General features: G+C 41.3%; 1 protein-coding gene across 1 annotated transcript in view; it reads left to right on the top strand.

Moving 5' to 3' along the window:
- The first annotated feature begins 4,230 nt into the window (after positions 1-4,230).
- TRIM22 (tripartite motif containing 22) overlaps positions 4,231-6,320 on the top strand; it is a 20,932-nt gene continuing 18,842 nt past the window's right edge. Inside the window, exon 1 of the mRNA XM_017887308.1 lies at positions 4,231-4,363. The gene's annotated coding sequence lies outside the window, so the exon portion shown is untranslated. The remainder of the gene's footprint in view (positions 4,364-6,320) is intronic.

Genomic DNA, 6,320 nt, shown 5'->3' with positions numbered 1-6,320 from the left:
CTGGTTGAGTCCCGCCCTCGGAATGAGTCAGCCTGCTGTGTAGCTGTGCTGTTCACAGGAGGAGCCTGTGAAGGGAAATAGAAGCACCCACCACTCTAGCTCCCTTTTCTCTTGAGTCTCAGGATCTTGTTATCATGCCACTTCTGACATAGTTCAGATTAACCCAACCAAGCATTAAAAATTAGAAAAGGTGCCCTTTATCGAAATTCTTCCAAAGTGCTCCTCTTGCTCCTGATCTCGCAGCTGAGTTCTGCTTCTGGGTAACAGATATGGCCCAAAGAGAAGGAAGAACAAAGTTAATGATTTTTAGAGAATCACAGTAGATTTCTGGTCTGGACTTAAAAACCTTGTAGGACCTATGAACAGAAAAGGAGGTACAGATAAAAGAGATGTCATATTATTAAGACTTCCAGACCCAGAGAGGACAGGATGCTAGAAATGTATCTGGAGAGGGCCGGGCGCGGTGGCTCAGGCACACTTTGGGAGGCCGAGGCGGGCGGATCACGACATCAGGAGATCAAGACCATCCTGGCTAACACGGTGAAAACCCGTCTCTACTTATAAAAAACACACACACACACAAAATTAGCCGGGCGTGGTGGCGGGCGCCTGTGGTCCTAGCTACTTGGAAGGCTGAAGCAGGAGAATGGCATGAACTCGGGAGGCAGAGCTTGCAGTGACTGGAGGTCACACCCCTGCACCTCCAGCCTGGGCAACAGAGCGAGACTCCGTCTAAAGAAAAAAAAAAAAGAAAAGAAATTTATCTGGAGAGCCATGAAGAAACATCACATTATTACACTGACAGCAGTTCAACTATTAACTTTCAAAGAACTCTCCAACTTCCCCCTGTTGTCTTTTTCAAAGTATCTATTCCATCCCAGAGCAGGGCCAGGCCTTCCTCTCTTCTCTTCTGGTTACTATGCAAAACTGGTCCAAAAGGCTGAACTGTGGTCCATGTACCATAGCCTCCTTTCTAAGCCTTCCTTTACTGGAACATCTCAGGAAGTCCACACTGGAACTAGGATCACTGGTAGAGAGGAGTATTTAGTTTGAAAATGAAAATGCCTGAGGAGAAGGTAATAGGGAGCACTGTAGTGGGCAGCCTGTTATCACTTAATCCTATTATCAGTAACCCCATACCCCCTCCACACTGTACCCTCCGGCTCTAAGTTTCATGAAGTCAGGTAGGGGGTTTTTACATTTTGTTCTTTATTGTCTCAGATTTACTAGAATATGGTATATATAAGGAGTAACATTTAAAGATACAGATATGAAGATATATAGCTATTAATCTAATTTTAATTGAATTGAATATCTTGATGTCACATTTCTGTTCTATTCTTGCTGTAAAGATAACTGCTGTGTCACATAAATTCAAATATTCTTCTGGCATTAGTAATAATTATGTGGCTGTAATAATTATAATAATAATTATAATTAGTTAGTATTAATAATAATTATGATCAATTAATAATAATTACAGTTATTATTAATGAGAATTAATATTACTAATTATTAATTAGTAATACTTATGTGGCATTAGCATTGGCTCACACCTGTAATCCTAGCACTTCAGGAGGCCGAGCGAGGTGGATCACTTGAGGTCAGGAGTTTGAGACCAGCCTGATCGACATGGTGAAACCTCATCTCTACTAAAAATACAAAAATTAGCTGGGTGTAATGTAGGACGCCTGTAATCCCAGCTACTCAGGAGGCTGAGGAAGGAGAATTGCATGAACCCGGAAAGTGGAGGTTGAAGTGAGCTGAGATTGTGCCACTACACTCCAGCCTGGGCAATAGAGTGAGATTCTGTCTCAGAAAAAAAAAAAAAGTAATAATTATGTAAATTTTTAAACAAATTTTAAACGATTTTAAAAAATATCCTCTCTGTTTTCTTCCTATTATTCAGACTCTAACCATATTTACTCTTACTTTGCTCCTTTTCTTGAGGAGAAAAATGTTAAACATCTATGGACCCAAAGGTGGAGATATTTCATGATTCCTCATCAAGCAGAAAAGCAGGATACATAAGGTTTACAGAGAAAACACAGAGACCCAACAATAATTTATATTTTCTACAATTTAGAGCATAAGTTAGAATATGGAACCTGTCAACATGCTCAAATCTGGTGACAAATTGTGTGTGGTGCATTCAGGTTTCCTATTGGCCCAGGTTTTCTGGTATCTTGTCAGGACCTAATATTCCTACTGCTTTCTCTCAGCTGCAATTAATACTTCATGAGATAAATCAGAACAGGATGAAAGGTCAGTTCAGATGTTCAAAGGCAGAGGAGAGAAAAGGATGGCTATGAGATCTATGGAAGTGCTGAGAAGGGAAGAAATAATGGACAGAGAAAAGGTCTCTGGATAAATGAGTTCATTCACTTTGTCCATTGCGGTTGACACTTGGACTCCACTCTGTGCACTCCAAAAAAACACATTCACTCACTGAGCCCTCACTCCCCTACAAATGTCAACAAGATATTCTATTCAAACATGGAATATACCTAAGATTACATCTCTTGCTTATTTCTCTGCATTCATGCCTGTCTTAGTCAAGGTTCATCATAGCAATGGAACCACTAAACTATGAATTTATTTGGAAAGAGACTGGAGAAATGTCTCATGTGATTTTGGAGACTGGCAAATCCAAAGTCTGCAAGGTGGACCAAGAGACTCTGGATCCAAGAAGGAGTCAATGTTATTGCTCAAGCCTGAAGTTTTCCTGCTGGTAATATTCCCTTTTCTGGGGGAGAAGTCAGTTTTTTCTTCTCTTGAGACTTTCAACTGATTATGAATAAGGTCCTCATAGATATAAGTGAGTAGGAAAGAATTTATAGCCAGGATTAGCTTATTATTTTGTGAGCAACAATTAATACCAAAGTACCTATTATTTAAATAATAAACATTGATTTTTCAGTCATCCTACATGTGTATCATTGATTAAAGTATGAAGATGGCCGTGCTCCATAGTGTCAGTCAGGGATCCATGTTATGGAAGCTCCATGAGCTGCCATTTTCTTTTTTGGGGGTGTATGTGTGTGTGTGTGTGTGTGTGTGGTGTGGTGTATTGTGTTTGTTCTTTGTAGAGACAGGGTCTTACTATGTCACCCAGGCTGGAGTGCTATGGTGCAATGGCGCAATCTTGGCTCAATGCAACCTCTGCCTCCTGGGCTCAAACCATCCTACCATCTCAGTTTCCCCAGTAGGTGGGGCTACAGGTGCACATGACCACACCTAGCTTTTTTTTTTTTTTTTTTTTTTTTAATTTTTCTTAGAGATGGGATTTCACCATGTTGCCCAGGCTGGTGTTGAAGTCCTGGGCTCAAGTGATTCACCCACCTGGGCCTCCCAGAGTGCTGGGATTACAGGCATGAGACATCATGGGCCTCCATCAGTTTTTTATGGCATTATCTGGCACATGCAGTTAAACAAACAAGAATATGATAGACAACAGGGCACAGAAGTTATGTGCATGACACATAACATGTTTCAGTGCTACTTTTTAATTGATTGTGTAAAAGTGATCAAACTTTTCTTAGGGAAGCAGAGAAAAGTGGAAAAATTATGAAGGCGTGAGAGTAACTCAGTGAATGATTACAATTAAACAGCATCATCCATTAACTTCCATGTCCTCATCTGCCTCGGTGGCTGGGTAACATGACACTGACACAGTTTTACCTCTATTATTCTCTGGAATCCATCCTCATCTGGCCTGTCTGGATTAGGAGCAGGAAGTGATAATTAACTGATGGACTTTTAAGATTTAATGATATTTTGAGAACATTTTTTCAATGGGCTCACACTAAAGGTCCTTTTATTTATAAAAATAATTTTATTTTTACCATTCACAATGTCAGCTGCTAATACTCATCTTGTCAGCCCAAATTTGTAGAGCTTTATAACTGAGTATCTTCCTCATCAGACTGCATTTCAAGAAGCTAGGTCCCAAGTCTCTGGATCTTTATTTTCCTTGCTTAGGTCTTAAATATAAGATAAATTCGATAATAATTTTAGGACTGCATTGGAATTCTAAGTGTTCAGGCAAGCTGTAGAATGTATAACTGTAATTCACATTCTTTTTATTCAAATATTCTTGCTTGAGGAAACCACACTAAGAATGAGGAAGTAGTGACTGAGTGCCTTGCCAGTACAGCAGATGCTAGAACATGCTGTAGCATTACTATTCCCCAGGGCTTATTGTTATGTAAGTTCTTGTTCAGCTTCCTTTATTTTCTTTCACTTCTGAGAACTTAACTTTCGTTTCTCACTCAGCTCCTGTGAGTGAATCTGGTCCACACCTGCTCCTGCCCTGCCCTCACTCTTCTCCCCTGATTCAAGACTCCTCTACTTTGGACTGAAGGTGAGTGGGGCAATTTGTGGGAGCATAGAATGGGAGGCTTTGAGAAGAATAGGTTGATTGTGTCTGGGTGAGTTTAATTTGTGGTTCTGAGGCTGCTCTGCATAAACAAAGAGAGGCAGCTTGTTAACTGTCTGCTGAAATGGCAGAGGAAGAAAGCATTGAGCCTGGGAGAGGGGTAACCTTTAAACGAGAGAGGTGTGCAAAAGCAAAAAGTCTTGTTTGTTTCCTAGAGAGACCATTCATTTCTTCAATCTAGGTACCTCCATCATCTTCCTTGTTGGAAATAAAGCTCAGAATCTTAAGGGAGACGAGCACTCAAACAAAGGATTTCTCAGCAAAGCAATTTTACTTCTGCGTAGATGGGTGCTTCTTCTTGGCCAGTCACCATGAGAGCACACTAGAACAAAGGAGGAAGAAAGTTTTTATTCCTGATGCAAATCTTGCCCCTGTGCCCTTTCCCCATTGGCTGGAGTCAGCCACACAATCTAAACTAGACCCAGTTGGCTAAACATTTTAACTTTCTTTAGATAAGATGAGCACATGAGGGAGAGTGGGGAGATGGGGAAGGGGTGTCTGCCATGAGCTAAAGAACTAATCTTCTTCCAAAATAAGGAAAGGAATGTGAGTTGGTACTGATAATACCTGGTACTGTGGCATGTCTGGGCATGTAGCAAAAGCAGAAAGGAAAGAAAAGAGAAGAAACGGGAAGTGGGGGGCGGGGGGAGGGCACTGTGAATTAAAGAATAAAGGATTGATCAGCCTATTTGAAGAGAAATCTTATCATATCCCACATTCCTATTCTGTCATTTTGATTTTTCCATTTTGCCAATGTGGATCAGAATATTCTCTTATTCAGAGGCAGCAAATTCCTTCCTCCTTTCTCCCGATGAAGCTTGTGCAATGAAGCTGTTTTCATTTTTCATAAAGCAACCTCATCATGAGGTTCAGCAGGGATGAGAGCCCTTATCTGGATCTGGGTATGAGGGGAAGGGGTCTTAGGTACTCACTCTTCAGGAGGAAGGCCCTTTTGAAGCGTATCCTGTTACTTGCCTTCTGGTAACTTTTTGGATGCTGTCCGCAGCTTTCCTGATGAATTAGCAGCCCTCTGGTTAGTCTGATGAGAGAGGTTGTGGGATGGTCAGACTGCTGCTCATCTCTGCAGCTCCACTTTGGTCACTTGTCTCTGAAGGTCCAGTCACAGGGAACTTGTTCTCCCACGAACCTTGGGTATCTGCTCCTGCTTTAGAAGTTGCTATTATTCTTGGTACACCTTTTCATCATGAGTTCCCTCAACTCCCTACTCACTTTTCCCTTGCACAGAGTTAAGGCAAGGAGTTAGTAATTTCTCCTGAGTCTTCTCTTGATCTTATCTCTGAGCATTTTGTACCTTGATGCCTATGTCACCCATATTCTGATGCGTCCTTTTCTTTGTTTCACTTTTCAGAGGTCCAGGTAACTGTCTCCTTATGTGTCTGTGCTGTATATCTTGTCAAGGTCCATATCTAGTATTTATTAATTGTCGACTCAAATCTAGTACAGGGCCCAATAAATAAAACTGTACTATTAATTTTTAAAAAATATTTTTGACTAAATTCACAAAACAAAAGCATACAGCTAGAGTAAAAAAAAAAAACTATTCGATATACAGTAAACATTAAATACTGGGAAGAGATTGTACTCTGGACTAGGGAAAAGGAAGTAAACACGCAGTCAAATAAAGGAAGTAGGCCGGGCACGGTGGCTCAGGCCTGTAATCCCAGTACTTTGGGAGGCCGAGGTGGGTGGATCATGAGGTCAGGAGATCAAGACCATCCTGACTAACATGGTGAAACCCCGTCTCTACTAAAAATACAAAGAATTAGCCGGGCGTGGTGGCGGGCGCCTGTAATCCCAGCTATTCAGGAGGCTGAGGCAGGAGAATGGCTTGAACCTGGGAGGTGGAGGTTGCAGTGAGCCG

The sequence above is a fragment of the Rhinopithecus bieti genome, unplaced genomic scaffold (assembly GCF_001698545.2).
Source record: "Rhinopithecus bieti isolate Rb0 unplaced genomic scaffold, ASM169854v2 scaffold_17182, whole genome shotgun sequence".
In the NCBI taxonomy this organism is placed as follows: domain Eukaryota; kingdom Metazoa; phylum Chordata; class Mammalia; order Primates; family Cercopithecidae; genus Rhinopithecus; species Rhinopithecus bieti.
This window is presented reverse-complemented; position numbering and strand designations above follow the sequence as displayed.